This window comes from Danio rerio, chromosome 25 (genome assembly GCF_052040795.2).
Source record: "Danio rerio strain M-AB ecotype USA chromosome 25, GRCz13ab, whole genome shotgun sequence".
In the NCBI taxonomy this organism is placed as follows: Eukaryota; Metazoa; Chordata; class Actinopteri; order Cypriniformes; family Danionidae; genus Danio; species Danio rerio.
In genome coordinates, this window is record NC_141045.1 from 37,130,266 (window position 1) to 37,152,500 (window position 22,235).

General features: G+C 39.2%; 1 protein-coding gene and 1 long non-coding RNA gene across 6 annotated transcripts in view; both read left to right on the plus strand.

Annotated features, from left to right (window-relative positions):
• The window catches only part of trpm1b (transient receptor potential cation channel, subfamily M, member 1b), a gene marked incomplete at its 5' end in the record, with an annotated part of 155,870 nt that overhangs the window by 62,970 nt on the left and 70,665 nt on the right, over positions 1 to 22,235 (plus strand).
• LOC147837903 (uncharacterized) lies at positions 4,738 to 8,054 on the plus strand. The gene is made up of 3 exons (XR_015526882.1): positions 4,738 to 6,410; positions 6,484 to 6,682; positions 7,156 to 8,054. It is a non-coding gene; the product is annotated as an uncharacterized LOC147837903 (long non-coding RNA).

Genomic DNA, 22,235 nt, shown 5'->3' on the forward strand with positions numbered 1-22,235 from the left:
ACGTAAGTACATGTACTTTAATAATATCTACAGCAAAGTCTTTGGGGTGGCCACAGGGGTTGCCAGAGTTTACACAGTTGTTGCATTGCTCCCGTGTCTGGAGGTAATAATAATAATAATAATAATAATAATAATAATAATAATAATATAAATACTGCACCACTATGATGACAGGCTTTGGCTGAGAAATTTCAGAATGACCAAAACATTTCAGGTGTTTTACCATGTGCTGTTATTATTTCATAATTATTAATTATTACATAAATATTACATAATTACACTAAAACCAAATGACCTAACATTTTTTATGCGCATGCTGGAATTTATTCAGTAAACGTGTTTCCATCGTAATTTATGCGCATCAATTGAAAAAATTTATCGCGTTCAGTTGTGTACATGGATTTTTTTTAATGCACATCTTGCCATTTCCATTAAGCACAATTTTTTAATGCAATTAGTCCAAAATTTGCATAAAATAGGTGAATAAAAAGTGCTATCAGGTTTGCGTCAAAGTCATTTTAACAGTTTCTGATTATCGGCCAATCAGAATCAACAATCAAGCTCCGTAATGTAACTCTATTTAAAGTCCCAAACAAATTTGCAGGCAGTGCAAGCAGCATGTATAAATATAGCCAGAGACCCTCCAGCCCCACGTCTGTCTACCTAAGGAAGCGTCACATCCCGTCTCAAAACCAGCAATTACGAGCCCCATGCAAGTGACCGCCATCAGTGGGTCTGGGTTCAGTCAGTTCACGCAGAGCCTCGCCCAGACAGCAGGCACCATGCAAATTACAGCGCAGCCCCGAAACACACACACCCACTTACAATTAGCAGAGAGACAGCGGAAGAGCAGAGCGCACGAAGAGCAAAGCAGGAGCGCAGAGGCCGTTTTATTACCCATGAGGCCGTTTTTGTGCTGCCGTCAGACACTGAGGCCCAATTCTATTTTTGGTAACACTTTACAATAACAGCGCATGAATAATGATGAGCTAATATGTAGACTAAACATTATTATGAATTAATGAGGCAGCGCGGTGGCGCAGTGGGTAGCTGAAGGTCGCTGGTTTGAGACCCGGCTGGGTCAGTTGGCATTTCATTGTGGAGTTTGCATGGTCTCTCCATGTTGGCGTGGGTTTCCTTCAAGTGCTCCGTTTTCTCCCGACAATCCAAGCACATGCGCTTTAGGGGAACTGATAATGCATAAAAAACATAAGTCGCCGGTTCATTCCACTGTGGTGACCCCTGATTAATAAAGGGACTAAGTCGTAAAGAAAATGATTGAATTAATTAATTAACGATGAGTTAATGCATGTGCTAATCATGAACTAACTTTAACTACAACATCACAAGAATTGTTCTCGTGTGAATAACGACGACCCTAATAACTAGTTAGTGCACATTGCTAATTAATGTATTAATTAACATTTAAGTTTAAGCTAGGGCTGTGTGTGTTGATTTTAGGTTGGACGTTGGGTTTGGATGTCAACCCGATCCAAACAAAATGCAACGTCCCCATGACATTGGTTCACATCCTCAATCTGACGTCATGTTGACATCTTGTGCCTGCGTGTGTCTGGTATTTTCATGCTATGGTGTTGCTACAGTTTTCATGTTATTACTATGTTGCTATGGACAGTTTAGCATGTTGCTAGCATATTTCTAGAGTGTTTCGTCTGGTGTTTAGAATGTTGCTAGAATGTTTTGTCTCGTGTTTAGCATGTTGCTAGAATGTTTTATCTGGTGTTAGCATGTAGCTAACATTACTTGGTGGTTTTGTCTGGCATTTAGCATGTTGCTAGAATGCTTTGTCTGGTGTTTAACTTGTTGTTAGCATGTTGCTTGGTTATTTTGTCTGCCGTTAAACATGTTGCTACTGTAGATCATTTTGTTTGATGTTTAGCATGTTGCTAACACATTTCTTGGTTGTTTTGTCTGGCATTTAACATGTTGCTAGAATGTTTTGTCTGATGTTTATTATGTCGCTAACACATTTCTTGGTTATTTTGTCTGGCATTTAACATGTTGCTAGAATGTTTTGTCTGTTTATTATGTTGCTAACACATTGCTTGGTTGTTTTGTCTGACATTTAGCATGTTGCTAGAATGTTTTGTCTGTTTATTATGTTGCTAACACATTGCTTGAATGTTTTGTCTGGAATTTAACATGTTGCTTGAATGTTTTGTCTGGAATGTAGCATGTTGCTAAATGTTTTGTCTGGTATTTAGCATGTTGCTAACACATTGCTTGGTTGTTTTGTCTGGAATTTAGCATGTTGCTTGAATGTTTTGTCTAGAATGTAGCATGTTGCTAAATGTTTTGTCTGGTATTTAGCATGTTGCTAACACATTGCTTGGTTGTTTTGTCTGGAATTTAGCATGTTGCTTGAATGTGTTGTCTGTTTATTATGTTGCTAACACATTGCTTGGTTGTTTTGTCTGGCATTAACATGTTGCTTGGTTGTTTTGTCTGACATTTAGCATGTTGCTAACATATTGCTTGGTTGTGTTGTCTGGCATTTAACATGTTGCTAGAATGTTTTGTCTGTTTATTATGTTGCTAACACATTTCTTGTTTTTTTTGTCTGGCATTTAGCATGTTGCTAGAATGTTTTCTCTGTTTAGCATTTTGCTAAAACATTGCTTGAATGTTTTGTCTGGAATGTAGCATGTTGCTAAATGTTTTGTCTGGTATTTAGCATGTTGCTAACACATTGCTTGGTTGTTTTGTCTGGAATTTAGCATGTTGCTTGAATGTTTTGTCTGTTTATTATGTTGCTAACACATTTCTTGGTTGTTTTGTCTGGCATTTAGCATGTTGCTAGAATGTTTTGTCTGTTTATTATGTTGCTAACACATTTCTTGGTTGTTTTGTCTGGCATTTAGCATGCTGCTAGAATGTTTTCTCTGTTTAACATTTTGCTAAAACATTGCTTGAATGTTTTGTCTGGAATGTAGCATGTTGCTAAATGTTTTGTCTGGTATTTAGCATGTTGCTAACACATTGCTTGGTTGTTTTGTCTGGAATTTAGCATGTTGCTTGAATGTTTTGTCTGTTTATTATGTTGCTAACACATTTCTTGGTTGTTTTGTCTGGCATTTAGCATGTTGCTAGAATGTTTTGTCTGTTTATTATGTTGCTAACGCATTGCTTGGTTGTTTTGTCTGGCATTTAGCATGTTGCTGGAATGTTTTGCCTGGTGTTTAGCATGTAGCTAACGCATTGCTTGGTTGTTTTGTCTGTCATTTAGCATGCTGCTAGAATGTTTTCTCTGATGTTTAGCATGTTGCTAACACATTGCTTGGTTGTTTTGTCTGTTATTTAACATGTTTCTAGATTGTTTTGTCTTGTGTTTAACAGGTTGTTAGCGTGTTGCCTGATTGTTTTGTCAGGTATTTATCATGTTGCTAGCATGTTGCTTGGATGTTTTATCTGTTGCTTGATATGTGAATAGAATGTTTTGTCTGCTGTTTAGCATGTTGTTAGCTTGTCGCTTAATTGTTATGTTTGGTGTTTTGAATGTTGCTAGTATGTTGCTAGAGTGTTTTGTCTATCTTTTTTGTCATGTTGCTAACATATTGCTTGATTGTTTGTGTCTCTTGTGTCTTGTTTGTATCATCAAAAGTATTAGTGTGAATATACCCTGCTGAAAAAGCCTAAGCTGGTTGGCTGGTTTTAGCTGGTTGACCAGGCTGGTTTTAGAGGGGTTTTGGCCATTTCCAGGCGGGTTTCCAGCCATTTCCAGCCTGGTCTTAGCTGGTCAGGCTGGGAGATGACCAGCCAAAACCAGCTATGTCCAGCTTAAACCAGGCTGGTCCAGCTGGTTTTAGCTGGATTTAGCTGGTCATTTTCCAGCCTGACCAGCTAAGACCAGGCTGGAAATGGCTGGAAACCAGCCTGGAAGTGGCCAAAACCCCTCTAAAACCAGCCTGGTCAACCAGCTAAAGCCTAGGCTGGTTTAAGCTGGATCTTTCAGCAGGGTATAATAAACTAAAATTAAAAACCTCAAAAGAAACACTTATTACTACTCAACCAAATGTTATGGTAATGATCAGAGTTGTTATATTGGTGCACCGCTAGCTTGCTGTTCATTCAAGTATTTATGCTTGTAATGGATTACAAAATAGCCAACATTTGAGTGTAATAGGAATATCCAGAATGTTCATGTAAAGCAGCATAGCAACTGAACACCGAATGTTGGAGATTCCTCTTCTGAAATATGCCGTTTGTTCTCTTCACACTTCCAAACAGCAGGACATTGTGAAAGTGGGTCAAATATTTGCAATCTGAGAGAGCCGTGGTGTTATTTTACTTGAAGCCTATATGTATTTTAGATTGCAGGAGTTCACCTAAAGGCTGAAACGTGCACGTATATTGGGTGTCCTTTCTACAGATAACACATGGCACATGCTAATCTGATTTAGCCTTTACCCACAGTCAGCTTGAGCAGGTATCTTCTGTCCAGTCGGCTGAAGCGCAGCCAATTACCACATTTCCTTCCCATTTGTTGTGACTCCCCCTCCTCACACACACACACACACACACACACACACACACACACACACACACACACACACACACACACCATCTGTGCTTCAGATAATACATCCACAGATAACGTCCCATTAATACAAGGCAGGACAGCTATCATCAGCAAGATTAAACGCATGCTAATAGGCTCTTCAGTCTGTGGCTCGGATGAAACGGGTCTTGAACTCATGTTTGTAATTTTTTTTGTTTGAAATGCAGAATCAAAGATGGACATGTTTTATGAATGTCCTCGGCGCATCTTTGATCCGGCTCAGTATCAGGTTTCTTTTGATTTGACTCCAATTTGTCTCGTTGATCTGTATGCGATTGATTCACTATAAGGGAAGCAGTTCACGAGAGTCTTTTGTTCGTAAATTGAACTTTACATCTTCTGCTACTCATTTGTTGGTGAAATGAATCATTTGATGATCCATTTGTTCATGACTCTGACTTCCGGACACTAGGTTTTTGGTTTACTAAATAACTGAATCATTAACCATTGAACATGATTCACTAAAGAAAACCAGTTCATGAGAGTCAATTGTCTGTGAACTGGATACTAATCTTGTTTCTTTATATTCACTATATAAGAATCAGTTCAAGGGAGTCTTTTGTTCATAAATTGGACTTTACAAATTCTGCTTGGTTTTGATTCTCTTTAAGACTCATTTGTTGGTGAAATGAACCATTTGTTCATGAATCTGACTCGTAGACACAAAGTTTTTGGTTCACTAAAGAACTGATTCTTTTGAATCACTTAACCATTGAATGTGATTCACTAAAGAAAACCGGTTCATGTGAGTCAATTGTCTGTGAACTGTATACTGATTTTGCTTCTTTTGTATTCATTATAAAAGAATCAGTTCACGAAAGTCTTTTGTTCGTAAATTGGACTTTACATGTTCTGCTTTGTCTTTAATTCTCTTTGATTCATTTGATGGTGAAATGGATCATTTGGTGAACCATTATTCATGAATCTGACTTCCTGACACTTGGAGGTTTTTGGTTTACTAAAGAACTGACTCTCATGAATCACTTCACCATTAAATATGACTCACTTAAGAAAACCAGATCATATGAGTCACTTGTATGTGCATATAGCATATAAACATGGCATATATATCATATTCAATGGCTTTATTTGCGCCCTGCAGCCCTACACTAAGATGCTCATCATTGTAGAGTTTCTATTATAGCCGTATGTTTGAGTCACCATTGAACCTCTGTGAGGAACAACAAATCTGCTGTATGGGTCATTTCCAAGACAGCAAGAGACGAAAATAGCCACGTCTGCTGTGTTACTCACCAAACAGGCATATGGCATTACTGCAGCACACACGTTTACACTAGCCAGCCTATAGCATCCTATAACTAACCCAGATTATAGAGAAGCTAACCAGGGCCTGTCTACAGTAGCAAACTGTCCATTATACAAATGACTCTTATGAATCAAAACAAAACAGTAGAATCTGTGTAGATCAATTCATAAAGTGACTCATATTAACAGACTCTCTCATTAGTGAATCATAAGCAAACAGTGTAAAGTGTCAAGTGATTCATGAACAAATGACCTTTTTTAGGCAGTTCAATTAGTGAATCAAAAGTTAAAGTAAGATCTTGACTGTCTGATTTATGAACAAATGACTCTTATGATCCTTTATGTTCTGGTGAATCAAAATAAACAGTTGGATCAGTGTAGTTCAGTTCATAAAGAATTGACTCATATTGGCTGGTTCTTGCTAGTGAATCAAGCAGTGTCGAGTGTAAAGTGATTCATGAACAAATGACTCTAATGAATCAAAACGAAACAGTAGAATCTGTGTAGATCAATTCATAAAGTGACTCATATTAACAGACTCTCATAAGTGAATCATAAGCAAACAGTGTCAAGTGTAAAGTGATTCATGAACAAATTACCTTTTTTAGGCTGTTTAATTAGGGAATCAAAAGCAAAAGTAAGGTCTGGACTGTCTGATTCAAGAATAAATGACTTTTATGAAACTATGTTCAAGTGAATCAAAATGAAATAGTAAGATCCATGTAGTAAAATTGCTGAAGAGAATCCAAAACTGAAATGAAGTCTGGATTGTCTAATTCATAATTCATGTTCTAGTGAATCAAAATAAAATTGAATCGGTGTTCAATTCATAAAGAAGTGACTCATTGACAGGCTCTTGTTAGTGAATCATAATGTCAAGTGATTCATGAACAAATGATTTTTTTAGGCAGTTCAACTAGTAAATCAAAAACTAAAGTAAGGTCTGGACAGTCTGATTCAAGAATAAATGACTCTTATGAACCCGTGTGCTCTAGTGAATCAAAACAAACAGTTAGATCAGTGTAGTTCATTTCATGAAAAAGTGACTCATATTAGCTGGTTCTTGCTAGTGAATCAAGCAGTGTCGAGTGTAAAGTGATTCATGATCAAATGACTCTTATGAATCAAAACAAAACAGTTGGATCAGTGTTGGTCAATTCATGAAGAAGTGACTAATATTAGCTCATATTAAGCATACAGTGTTAAGTGTAAAGTGATTTGTTCATGAATAGTAATAATTCTGGAATAAACTTGTGTTCTAGTGAATCAAAATAAAACTGTAGGATCCGTGTATTCAGTTCATAAAAAAGTGACTCATGAGCTGGTTGTTGGTGAATCATAACCAAACAGTGTCAAGTGTAAAGTGATTCATGAACACATTACTTCTAAATTAAGCTCAGTTCAATAAGTGAATCAAAAACTAAAGTGAGCTCTGGACTGTCTGATTCATGAACAAATGACTCTTCAGTATTTTTTAAAATGAAACCTCTACATGTTGATTTCATTTCTTTTCTTTTTTGCATGTCTCATTTCTTATTGCTTCATCTCAACTGTTGCTCGACGAGTCGGTGCTGGCGCTCCAGTGATAAATAACAATTGTCTCCAGTGTCTTCTCCACCCAAATGTTCTGCTGAGAGCTAGATAATAACCCTCCTGCATCCATCCCGACCGCAGACACATTTGCCCCACATCTAAGGCTTTCCAGCAGGCCCAAAATGACTCGTTAGTGGATCACAAGCACAGTGTGAGGGTATAAAGTGATTCATAAACAAATCATTTGTTGGTAAAATCAACTCGACACTGTTTGCTTATGTATAATTAATGAGAGTCTGTTCATTTAATTCACTTTATCAATTGAACTACACTGATCACACTGTTTTATTTTAATTCACTAGAAGACACAGGTTCATATATGCTATTTATGCTATGCTAATATGCTATAAAACTATACTATATGTGATATGCTAATTTGTTAGATGTTATAAAACTATGACAGGTTATGCTAAAATGCTATAAAACTATGCTATATATGCAATGCTATGTTACAAAACTGTGCTATATATGCTATGATAAAATGCTATAAAACTATGCTATATTGCTATATATGATATGTTTGCTATGCTAATATGCTATATGCTATAAAACTATGGTATATATGCTATGCTATATGTTATAAAACTGTTATATATGCTATGCTAATATGCTATATGCTATAAAACTATGGTATATATGCTATGCTATATGTTATAAAACTGTTACATATGCTATGGTAATATGCTATCCCTGCTGAAAAATCCAGCTTAAACCAGCCTAGGCTGGTTGGTTGGTTTTAGCTGGTTGACCAGGCTAGTTTTAGAGGGGTTTTGGCCACTTCCAGGCTGGTTTCCAGCCATTTCCAGCCTGGTCTTAGCTGGTCAGGCAGGAAAATGACCAGCCAAATCCAGCTAAAACCAGCTTGACCAGCCTGGTTTAAGCTGGACATAGCTGGTTTTGGCTGGACTCCCTGCTTGGCTAGGCTGGTCAAGCTGGTTTTAGCTGGTCATCTCCCAGCCTGACCAGCTAAGACCAGGCTGGAAATGGCTGGAAACCAGCCTGGAAGTGGCCAAAACCCCTCTAAAACCAGTCTGGTTGACCAGCTAAAACCAGCCAACCAGCCTAGGCTGGTTTAAGCTGGATTTTTCAGCAGGGATATGCTATAAAACTATGCTATATATGCCATGTTTGCTATGGTAATATGCTATATGCTATAAAACTATGCCATATGATATGTTCGCTATGCTAATATGCTATATGCTATAAAACTATGCTATATAGGCTATGTTTGCTATGGTAATATGATATATGCTGTAAAACTATGCTATATATGCTATGCTAATGTTTTATGCTATAGGCTTATATGTTATATGCTATAAAATATGCTGTAAATGCATAAAATATGCTATACAGAGTGAATATTCATGGATAGTGACATTTGGTCGAATATTTGGGGCCATTGTTTGTTTACATTTACATTGGATCAGTTAGCAGATGTTATCCAATGTGACGTACAATAGAAGCAATCAAATGAACAATAGAGCAACAATATGTGCTGCAACAAGTCTTAGTCCAAATCAGTACCTGTAGGCTGGTGTTCTCGGGGACTGGGGGACATTTGTTTTTAGAGGGTTAAAAGCTGATTAAATATATGGCTTAGCCATTTCTTGAAGACCTTTTGTGTACAAATTACAAATTGTACCTCATTCCAACAGGGAAAACCACCAATACTCAATAATAATTGATTATATGGGTATGAATCTCATAGTCATGGCTTTGCAATCAAAAAATCTCATCATAATGCAAGTCTATAGGGCAAAAACAGCCCCCAACATAATGAAGGGGTGGTCAATTTGCCCAGAGTGTACTGAGTTAAAAAAAAAAAATTCAAAGCATTTTCCCAAAATATGTGTCAAAATATCATCACATTTGCTGAAACACAGAGAGAGGTATGGCCAAATAAAGACTCAAAATCACCCTAGACTGGATTAAGGGTGTTTTCACACCTACACTTTTGTTTCGGAACTTGTCTTGTTTGCCCAGTTAGCGCGGTTTGTTTGGCATATGTGAACAGGGCAATCGCGCTCTGTTCCGCGCCAAAGTATTTGCTCCGCGATCGCTTGAATGAGGTGGTCTCGGCTCGATTGAAACAAACCCTGGAGCGGTTCGATTGCAATGAGAAAGCGATCCGATCCGAGCGCGGTTATATCACAGTGTTTTATGGATATGTAATAGGCATACGGCTATATGAAGAGAGAATTATGAGTATGGCGGGAAGTTTCGCGAGTCTCTGTATGCCCGCAAATGAGTGACGATCTCCCGTTAATCTTGCGTCTCCCTCCCGGTCCTCAAATAGGCATTGCGCGTGCACCCTGTCAATCACCACCAAACCATCACCTCTCCTGACAGCTGAGCGGGACGCTGCAAAATAAACCCTGACACTCTGACCAATGTAAGGAGAGTTTACTCGCACGTGACTTGTTTTAGCTCTTTTAGTCCAATTAGACACTTTGCAGTGTGAAAGCGAACCGCTCCAAGAGCAAAGAGCAACAATGTTTTAATTGTAATCTCTGTTTCGGAACAACTGAATCGATTCACAGGTTTGAAAGCACCCTGAAACATCCCTAACAGCTCCAATCTCCATTGGAAAGTGCAGTTCTCACAACGCCTCCATTTGCAGAACATGAGGAATAGTGAAGTTGACCAAATAAACGTCTTTATTAGTACTAGATTTTAAAGCCAAACTTCAGCAAGAAACAACACAGAAGGGAAAAGGACATGTAAATAAAGTGTTTAGTCAATCACATTCAGATTTAACATCTGGCTCGCTCTATAGTTTGATACTAGAAGTTTACACAGCTGACTCGGAGATGAAAAGCTGGTTTTCTCCTCCCATTTCGGCCAGGCTTGTCAACCCCAATTGAACCTTGGGAGTAGACTTAGCATAAACTTTAACACCAAAGAAGCCTGGAAGAAAACAGAGGAGCTAAGTGCAAACCTTCACACCGAGGAGAGACGATGCTCATTTTCCGCTAGACAAACTCTTAAGTTAAATCGGACACAATGTTGACAGGTAGCAGGTCAAAGCGACTCATAGGTTAACAGCCTTTAGCGCGTACACCAAAAACACCTAATCCGACGCTAGTTTTGTTTGCTCAAATCACCATTAGGGTCGCAGAAGTTGTAGATTTAGGAGCACCCGCAACTTACAAGCCATCAGAAACCATCACTTCTACTCTAGTGAGCGAGAGGAAGCTTTATAGGGATTTCCCCTCGCTCACTAGAGTGTCCTGTTTAGGGGCTTGACCTTTTGTCCAACCTTGTTCTCCGAGTAAAGAGGAATTGAAACGCACAATTACACGGCTCACCAGGGCTCCCCGGCTCAAAGAAGGGGATTCCTGGAATGTGGAGACCCTCGGGGAGAGTTTCTAAGAAATGTTTACGCTAAACGTGAGCCGAGTCGGACAGAGAGAAGGGAAGGAGGGAGATTGATCCTGCAGTGAAGCCTTGTAGGTTCAGAGCAAGACCCAGGCTATGTTTACATGACAGTGATGTAGCTGAAAATGTAAAGGTTTCTCCTTGCATTTAAAAAAAAAAAAAGATCACATTTACACAGCAATGCTTTTATAATGATCTGTGAATATGACCACAATTGCTGTATTACATTATTCAGGCCAGTAATTCGCACAGTCAGGCCCGTAGACATGGGGGTTCAGTGGTTTGGAGGACCCACCTTTCACTGCCAAAGGTCCAGAATGGACTGTTAAGCCATCATGGTGAAAATAACCCTTGAAAAAAGGCTTCAAGACCAAGCAGAATCCTCTGATGCTTCGGTGCGACTTCTCCTAATCAGTTTTGGCCAATGCTAACTAATTGTAATGAAGCAGACGCTAAGAGCAGACTTGCGGATCCACATGCGGTTCCAATAATCCAATAATCGTGGCCAATAAACAGGCACTACTAGACTGCAGAGATGAGAAACAAGGCAGGTATCAGAAACGCGGGAAAACAAACCAAGAAAAACGCTTCGTAATGTTCGCACTGAATCAAGACTCAGCAATGTGCGAATGAAGATGAGGTGTGTTTATAGTCCTTGTAATCAGTGCAGATGAGCAGCAGCTGTGTCTGTGTGTGTGTGTGTCCAGTTTATTGTCAGGAGTTGATGAGCGCAGGGAGTTTTGGGAGTTGTAGTTCGTTCAGCAGTAATCTGCCATATAGAGAAAACCCCACATTACAACAAGCTACAGGAAGTAATCACCAGCGGAGACAACACTTCTGGCAATCACAACACTAATATTTTCACCAGTCCAGCATCCAGCTGTGCAAGAAAACATACACTCTTGACGTAAGAGAAGTCTTCTTTTGCTACAGTATTGTTTTAAAATAGAAGTATAGAAGAAGAATAAGTCATTTTAATGTAAATCTTGGACCTTACCCTACTGAAAAAAACTGCTTAAACCAGCCTAGGCTGGTTGGCTGGTTTTGGCTGGTTTTAGAGGGGTTTTGGCCATTTCCGGGCTGGTTTCCAGCCATTTCCAGCCTGGTTTAGCTGGTCAGGCTGGGAGATGACCAGCTTGATTAGCCTAGCAAGGCTGGGAGTCCAGCCAAAACCAGCTATGTCCAGCTTAAACCAGGCTGGTAAAGCTGGTTTTAGCTGGATTTAGCTGGTCATTTTCCAGTCTGACTAGCTAAGACCAGGCTGGAAATCAGGCTGGTTTAAGCTGGATTTTTCAGCAGGGTATTCTTGAAAATGACAAATTAAAAAGCTGTGAAGCACCAAAAATGGCCCATATTTAAATTGATTTGAATATTATTTTGGCTAAAATAGTCAAAAACTGTAGTTATGATGACCATCCGACTAGTTAATTCAGAATAGTGCTTAATTTCACCAAATGCAGTGTTTAAATGTCATAGTTAAATAGAAAATGAGGCGTATAATTGCTTAAAGGTCCACTTTTTGAGAACAAAGAACCACTCCTTTCACCAGGCTGGCTATGGGCCTGACAGTCAGCCTGTTGGTCAGCAGTACTTGTAAGGAAGCGATGACTAAAAGCCGGTTCACACTGTACAAATTTTTTTATTTTGTTTAATAATCCTAGATTATTGTAGAATGTCATACTGCATGAACATGGCTCCCATGTTACACTGTAAGATCTCATCTGTCAAAACGTCAGGCCGAACGTCAATGAAGACGTGCCAAACACTGAGAAAAACTCACCTGGGGCCCTATAATACACCTGGCGCAATAAGGCGCAAGACCTGCATGGCGCGATTTGTTGCTATTTTCAGACCAGCTCAACTGTAATTTTCATGTTTTACGCAATGTTGTTTAAATAGTAAATCCATTTGTGCTATTTTGTGGACTCATGAGTGTGCCAGTCTAAAATAGAGGTGTGTTAAGGCACATCGTTGACGCGTTTCTATTTTAAGGAACTGAAAATAGAACTCAACGTCAGGCCGACGTCAATGTCTGACATCACCTAAAATCAACCAAATATCAGCGTCTAATGATGTTACAGCTTGACACTGTGTAGACGTTACCACTATGACGTCTATCAGACGTTGGGTTTTGGTTGCCACAACTGGCGAATAAACATCAGTCTTTGACGTCAATATAACGGTTTAAGATGTTGACTCAGTTGGTTGATTTTAGGTTGTTGGAAAGTGACCAAAATCCCACTATCATTGTCATTTGACGTCGTTATTGGCATACCTGCCAACACTCCCATTTTTCACGGAAATCTCCCGTATTTCAGACCCATCTCCTGTTTAGTTCTGTCTCCCGGAATTTTACCAATTGCTTCACCGTTTTGAAGTGTTCGAAACACTAGCTAGTTTCCCATTTGGCTGAAAGCATTGTGTAAAAGCCCCCCCAGGGACAGACAGGGCCGCTGCTCCTCCACTCCCCTCCAATCTGGGGCATTAAGTGTTGACGGCTGCACCTTACCAGCACCTCCTCTTCCTATGTTTCCCATCAGTGCAGAACACCTGCTCGGTTTATCTGGTTCAGCCTCTGGGGCATGAGATGGGAACAGAGAAGAGTCGTAAAAATACCTACATAACATCTGAAGAATATCATTTTCCCCTCTTCTTCTCGTGACTCGAGAGCCAGACAAACTTATTGTGGGTGTTTCTCAGGCAAGAATCACTGTTTCGATTGCTCATGCTCAGGGCTATGGATTCGAGCTGATTTTGGCATGTAGTTTGCTCTGCACAATTTGGGCTAAAAAGGCTCTGTTTCCACCTGATTTTAAATTAGTTCACCCAAAACTAAATATTCTGTCTTGTTTATTACTCACTTTAACCTGATCCAAAGCCGTTTGAGCTTGTTTGAAGACTCAATAAAGATATTTTGAAGAGTGTTGGAAACCATTGGTATCCATTGACATCTATAGTAAAAAATGAAAAACAAATACCTTAGAAGTCAATGGTTATCTTTTTAAATTTTTTGTTTGAGGCAAGGCAAGTTTATTAAAATAGCGTATATCATACACAGTAGTAAGGTGTACCTAATAAAGTGGCCGGTGAGTGAAAAAATGCTCATGTATGTATGGATATGGCCGTAGTCAACCAGTAGTCATTCATTAATGGCAAGAATTGATTGTTTTGACTTAATTAATTTAATTAGGTCTACTTAAGCAAATACAAAAGGAAACTTTTTGAAGACTGAGAAAGAAATCAGTTTCTTTTTGCTAGATTTCATGGGCATCATAAAGCTGGCCAAGTGGATATTTCTGAATAGTTCAAACGAGCACCAATGGACTGTCTTTGTCGTGAGTTTCTAAGCAATGGCATTATCATAAATCATACTGAGGCTTCATTGGCATCCTACTGAATTTCCCTGAGAGCGACATTGTGCTATGAATATTCATCAGCACATGTAGCCTACAGTATATGAGAAGAAAGTCTTGTAATGAGAGGAAACTCCGGGATCAGCATGGAAACTGCACCACATTGGAAAAAACAATTGGATTTACCAAATAATTTTATAGTAGGTGGTTGCAAACTATTTACATGGGCTGAATTTAAACAAACTAATTAAATTAGTAAAGTTCAACTTAATTTGATAGTTTAAATTCAGCCCATATACATTTTTTGCATCCACTCACCTTTAAAAAATTTACTAAATCCAACTAATAATTCGTTTTCAGTGAGCAGTATGTTTACCAAAAGCATCCTGTGTTGCAATTACAGTAGTTTTCTCATGAGAGTGATACGACACCTCTTTGTCTGTCTCTCATGATCGCTCACTCCACAACCCCCACAATTGCACACAGGAAACAAGCTGTAATCCTCATTACTGTTGTTGCGTTTACTGCTCTGTTAGGGCTTGCTGAGCTGCAGTCAGTCAATGCGGACACTTCTTGAACATCTGACACTTAAAAAGCCCTCGCGCTAATTCTGCAGACACAGCTATGTGGAAAGGCTGGTTTAATTAAGTGTAGAAATAGGTAATTATGACACACAGCAATTTAAAAAGACTGTATTTGTACCAAAGAGACACACCTTTTTGCAGCCTACTTTATAAACCCTGCAGTGCATTCAATGAGTGTTAGGGCTGATTTATACTTCTGCGTCAAGCACACGGGTATGCTACAGTGCAGCCAACGCGTTGACGCATCGCCCTACGCTGAGAGCGTCGGCGTCGCTGACCCACACCTCTCAAAAAAATTTAACTACAGGTCGCAACGACGCGTAGCACAAGCTCTGTGATTGGTCAGTTTGGTAGCGCTGACGAGTGTGGGTGGGACCGAGAGCCACGCGAGCCCGATAGAACGATTGTTTACAAGTGCGGAGTCCCGTTAAGGACAGCCTGATCTTACGAGAAAACATAAATATTTTACGTTTTGCCAGTTTAGTGGCTAATTCGTACGATATCATACGAGTTCAGTCGTACGAAATTGTATGATTTTAAAAAGGAGGCGTGGCACCTAAACCCAACCGTCATTGGGGGATGAGCAAGTCGTACTAAATTGTCCGAATTAGATTGTACGAATTCATATGAATTAGCCACTAAATCAAAAAGTTACGAATTGCCGTGAGATTGTGTTGTGAAGGAGCTCCGGATGGATAGTTTTGTGTTGTTTACCTCATCGTTAAAGTTGTTGCACGTCTGCCAGTTCCTGCCTCAAAATGAGCGAGTTTGAGCCACTTGTACATTCAAGAAGTGTTCGGAAAAAAACTAAACACCAGCAAAGAAACACAGGAACATTAACACCTCACTGCCAACTAGCGTTTGGGAAGTGTTATTGTAGAACAACAGAAACAGCGCGCGGAAGTGTAAATGCACAGCTACGCACGTTGCATGCGCCGTATGGTCACACGCCAATCACTCCACGCAGAAGTATAAACCAGGCTTTAGCCTAATTGATTTGCGACGTCACTGATTAGACAGAGAGGTGGGAGTAAAGCTCCAAAAAGTTTGTTTTCGACCACTGAAAGAAGATAATGGAAGAAATCATCGTTTGCGCCATCACATGGATTTACTTTCATTGGCTAGACACCGGCCTCACAGCTCTGTGAATGTCGGTGCCGTCACTTATTGATGCGCGATCTGTTAGCTTGTGTTGACGCTACTGCACTACTTGACTAATAAAATAGCTTCAACAGTGAAAAGCTATTTGATTTATAAAGACGCGACGCTACAGTCACACTACTGAGAAACATATTTAAGCTAGTAGCGCCACTACTTGTAGCGATGCTACCGCCCATCACTTGACGCAGAAATATAAACCAGGCTTAAGGGCTTGCTGAGCTGCAGTCAGTCAACACGGACACTTCTCGAACACCTGACACTTAAAAAGCACTCGCGCTGATTCTGCAGACACAGCTATGTGGAAAGGCTGGTTCAATTAAGTGTAGAAATAGGTAATTATGACTCACAGCAATTTAAAAAGACTGAATTTGTACCAAAGAGACATAAAAACACACCTTTTTGTTAAAAAATCTTGGTGGCTGCGGCCTACTTTATGAACCCTGCAGTGTTAAAGCTGATTTATGCTTCGGCATCAAGCACACGGGTATGCTACGGGGGCAGCCTACGTGTTGATGTATAGCCATACGCCATGGGCGTCGGACGTCGCTGACCCGCACCTCTCAAAAAATGTAACTACACATCACAACGATGTGTAGCGCAAGCTCTGTGATTGGTCAGCTTGGTAGCGCTGACGAGTCTGGGTGGGACCGAGAGCTGCACGAGACCGATGGAGCGATTGTTTACAAGTGTGGAGTCCTGTGAAGGAGCTCCAGATGGAAAGTTTTGTTTTGTGTTTACCTCACTACTACTAAACTAGGCTGCTGTTGCATTAACTAGGTTAACTAGGCAAGTCATTGTATAACAATGGTTTGTTATGTGGACAATCAGAACTAAAATAAAGCTTAAAGCAGCCTGATCTCATGAGAAAACGTAAGTATTTTTACGTTTTGCCAGTTTAGTGGCGAATTCGTAAGAGTTCAGTCGTATGAAATCGTGCTATTTTTTAAAAGAAGGCGTGGCACCTAAACCCAACCGTCATTGGGGGATGAGCAAACCGTACTAAATTGTACGAGTTAGATCGTACGAATTTATACAAATTAGCCACTAAATCAAAAAGTTACGAATTGCCGTGAGATTGTGTTGCTTAAAGGGGCTAATAATTTTGTCCTTAAAATGGTTATAAAAAATTAAAAAACTGCTTTTATACTAGCCAAAACAACACAAATAAGACTTTCTCCAGAAGAAAAAAAAATATTATCAGACATACTGTGAAAAATGTCTTGCTCTGAAGTTCTGCACAAGACTTTTGGCCAGCGGAGAAATTAAAATGGTCGTGCCCAACTGAGTCTGGTTCTCTCAAGGTTTTTTTTTTCTTCACTCCCATCAGGTGAAGTTTTTTTTTTCCCCTCTCCGAGGTCGCCACTGCCTCGCATGGTTCAGGATTGGTAGAGCTACGCATCGATGAATTGGCTCTTCAGTGTTTGAACTCTCAGTAATTATTAAATCACACTGAACTGAGCTAAACTGAACTGAACTGAACTTAAACACTAAAACCTGAACCACACTGTTCCAGTTACTATGACCATTTATGTGAAGCTGCTTTGACACAATCTACATTGTAAAAGCGCTATACAAATAAAGCTGAATTGAATTGAATTGAATTGAACTGTTAAACATGATTTATTTAAAAAAAGAAAAAATATTCACAGGATGCTAATAACTTTGACTTCAACTCTATATGTCCTATTAAAGCCAACTAGAGGCCAGCGGTGTGGATTTCAGCCGCTGTTATTGATGTTTACCTGAAGCTGAAGGCCGATTAGGAGAGACACGTGCCTGTGATGCTCTCACACTGGAAGTATGCGGTGATGTGGTAAGGCACGGGTGCGTCCCTGATACTGCCACTTTGTTATGACTGACAGTAAAAGCAATCAATTGTGCACTTTGAGGAAGACAAAGACTTCTGGGCGAGATTAGCGACTCTGAAGTTCATAACAGTTTCTCGAGTGTCAGTTTTGACATCCAACACTTTTATACAAGGTTGACTAGTTGAACTAGAGCCGCGGGTTCAGGTCCTCGAGTCTCTAAAAAGCTCTGCTGGGAGAAATCGACTTGCCTCGACATGCCCTGACTGGCTCAGTGTTAGGTTTTCCTTTCTCTCAGTATTCATCATCCCAGCTTGTGTAAATGTAAATGTTGACCCAAACATGGTAAATGTGATTGAATGCATGAAATCCGCCTCCAAACACATGTGCAGAGGGCAAAGTGCGGAAACGCACACTCTTTTGTGCCAGCTGGGCCTGTTGTCTGTCACTATGGCAACCAGGTGGGGCTGTCAGCTTCCAGGTTGCACCGACACCTGCTGCATTATTTATCTCTGGCTGTAACCCGACTACATGGGAACTAATATCCCTCGACGCTGGTCTGTAAGGTTACTTTAAACCCACCACTTCTTTCATTGGATCACTGCATGCTTTGCTTTTGCCTTTTTACCCTTATTAGGGCACCTGGAGTGTCTCGCATTCATTTTCCTTCAGCTTGGTGCCTTTATTCATCATGGGTCACCACAGAGGAAGGAACCGGCAACTATTCCAGCATATGTTTTTTACATTGCATATTCCCTTCCAGCAGCAACCCAGTAGTGGGACACATCAATACACACACATACACTATGGATAATTCAGTTTATTCAGTTCCCTATAGCGCATGTGTTTGGACTGTTGGGGAAAATCAGAGCACCTGGAGGAAACCCATACCAACGCTGAACATGCTGGCCCAGCTGGGACTCAAACCAGCGACCTTCTTGCTGTGAGGCGACAGTGCTAACCACTGAGCCACTGTGTCGCCCCTGGATTTAAACTAGCAAATTCAGTTTAAACTCAGCCCATATCAATTGTTTGCAACCGCTTACCTTAAGAAAACTGAGTAAATCCAATGAATCATTTTATTTTGATGTCAGTGAAGTTCCTATCTATTTCTTTGCCCGATAAAGGGTTAAACGTGCCTGTCGCAGCATTTTTGGAGTGTGTTGAAGCCATCAGAATCTAAATGTTTATTTTTACAGAATTTACTGTAAATTAGTGATGGGTCGTTCATAAACGATTTGTTCATTTTTAACGAATCTTCAATATGACTCGATCTACGAGTCCTCTCAGGGAGTGATTCGTTCATCCGTGCGTGCGCACATTTGTGCAGGTGGTATCATTCATTTCAAGTCTTTTGAGTCGTTCATCTCAGAAAGGCAGAAGCCAATCATATGCGTTTAGAGCTGGAAAAAGAATTGATCCGTTCATCTCTCGACGACTCTATCGGGTTTGAGTCATTCGTTCATCACGGGCCAATCATATGGGTTTAGAGCCGGAAAAAGAATTGAATTGAAAGGTGAACTAATCGTCACGGTCTTATTGACTCAGACTGTGTACGTTGGTTAAGATTATATGTGACTGTCAGTGTAACGTGAACGAACCCCTGTCATTTGAAGACATGAAGAGGTGAGCTGAGCAAAGAGACAACAATACCTTCATAGACAAAAGAGCAGGTCAACATTGAACTATTATTTTCTCCTTATATTCTATTCATGACTTATTTGTCGTGTGATCAACCTTTTGGGCTAGTTGTAGATGTGTTTGGAAGCAATTCGTAACATTTTAATAATATTTTGGCAAATTGAACCAAATGAACGAAATGACTCGATAAAAGATTCGTTCATCTCGATGAACGAGACTCAAAGATCCGAGTCAGTAAAATGATCCAAACTTCCCATCACTACTGTAAAAACATTGGAATTATTATTATTTTTTGTAATTTTGTAAGCCAAAAATGGGTTAAAGAGAATTAATGGTAGCATTTTTCTTGAAGGAAGTGTTCATAAGACTGTCATGGCGCCTTTATAATCATGACATGGCACGTCATGAATATGAATGAGATTTAGATGTAGTTATAAGCTCAGTTATGTCATTTTAAATGCAAAGATGACATTATTTGAGATGTCTTTTTTTATAACAACTTGATATAAACAATTACATCACGTTTTAGTTTTTGTCATGACCGCTTGACATAAATCTGTCGTAAACATCATCATGAGGTCATTATAATTGTGGCAGGAATATTTTCATTAGTGTATCTCTTTAAAAGTGTCATATCTGTCAAATATTTTATAACAATGTCATTAATATTTAATGACAATCTAATAACCAATTTAATTTGTACAACTGTCAGGTCAAGAAAAAAAAATGATGCTGCTATAAAAGTCATGGCAGATGATTGTATAATGACAATCATGTTTATGACAGATTTATGACTAGTTGTCTTGGAAATGCCAAACTGTCCAGACAAAAGCAGGTTGTGATATAGTTGGTTTGTCAAGTCGTCTTAAACAGAGACATCTCAAACTATGTCTCCTTTGCATTTAAAATGACGTAAAACCACTTAATGCAGGTGTCATAAGGATATACAAAATCTAATTCATGTCATGTCATAAAAATAAAGGTGTCATGAACACCCCCTTCAAGTAAAGTGTTTCCAAATTAACAAATCACATGTATTTCCTTGTATTTTACCACATTTACAAAAGTTTCTCCAGAATTGAGGTTATTAAATTGCCTTTATAATAGATGTCCATGAAGTGTTTTCCCCCATAGATTAGCACATATGGAGCTGATTTAGAGGAGTCCGAACCCGCCAGACAGCTGTTTACTATATTTTCCCTTCTTTTTGGAAACAATTCAGGGTGAAAAACATGTGGAAATTAGCAAGTAGAAAACAAAACAAAGCGCCTTCGTGGCAGCTGTTGATCATCTGCAGTAGGCTAGTAGACAACATCGAGCTTTGTTTTGTTTAGCTCGCGTCTGGATTCATTTTTTCCAAAGCTAATCACACCTGAATATGAATCTGACTGGTTACTAAAGACCCTGGATGTGAACTAATGCACTTTTTTTTTTTTTTGTGAGGTTTTGTTGACTGACTGACTGACGTGACCACCAGCTAGTGATAACCGGTTCAGCAAAAATGCCTGATATAATTGCTTGAAAACACATGAGTCATTGTCTGACACAGACACTGTCTGCTGACAGGAGTACAACAGGAGAAGACGCTCAAACAGGAAGCAAATTAGTCAAAATGTTGACCTAAAACTGGTCTCTTATTATGCAAATCTGCCAGACAGAGAGCGGGAAGTTCATGCCCGACGACATTTCAGGATTAACGCTGTGTGAGCGACATCTAGTGGTAAGAAGTTAAAATACAATAACACAACATTATTTGTTCAGAAATTTCTGCTCACCTGTTAGTGACAGGAATATCTCGATATCCAAACCCTTATAATTGTATGTTTTTATTATATAAAACATTTGGCTGCATTATGCTGATCATGATGGCTTTGTAGGTACATGGCTCTAGGATGCATGTTGTGTGGTTTTTGTTGGGAGAAATACACTACAACTGCAAATAGGGGAGAGCGGGGCACAAAGTTGTGGCCAAAAACTAAACAATAATGGGGTTAGACGAACCATTTTTTATAGTAACAACACACAAGCCTCTCCTACAAATGAGCACTGAAAGTATGATCGTCGCACCTATGGTTTCTGTGCAGTATTGACAAAAGTGCCAGGAGTGAAAAGTTACCATTTACCCCACCTGCGGGGCAAGATGTAACAGACGGGGTTAGTCGTAACACATGCTTACAAAGTCAGATTTCACTCAATTAACTTAAATTCAGTTTACTTTGAATAGTAGCTATATTTCCTCAGTACTTACGGAAGAAATTCTTTTTTAATTCTACATAGCACAGCATGCTTATTTCTTTATTGGATAAACACATTTGGATTTATTTGCATTATTATACATTATCATACAATGCATTTATTTGCAGTATTAGCAATAAAAAAATGTATTCTTAAAATTACACTCTAAATTCAACAATTATTTTGTTAGTTTATTTGGTCTCCAGCAGTGTGGTTTATTTGTAACACCCTGTTACTACTAACCCCGCTGTGTCGTGTTTTCCTCAAAACTGGCTAGCAGTCACTCTCTGTTTTACATCTTTCAAAATGGTTCATCTTTTAGCCTAGAACATCGTAATTATAGCAGCATAAGATTGTACGTACATACTTCCACAGATTTTTTTTTAAATAAAAAAATATATAGACTATAAGAAATACTTTTATGATGCAAAAATGGTTTCTCCTGTGTTTCTTATCCAAATTTCGAAGAACGTTTTTAATAATTGGAAAGAAGCTGTCTACCGACACTGGTGAAAACCTCAGAAGCATGGCATTGTTTAACCCTGAGCAAATACCTTAAATTCAGTGTTACACTTTACCCTGTTACTTTGTGCCCTATGCTCTCTTTTATATATATATATATATATATATATATATATAT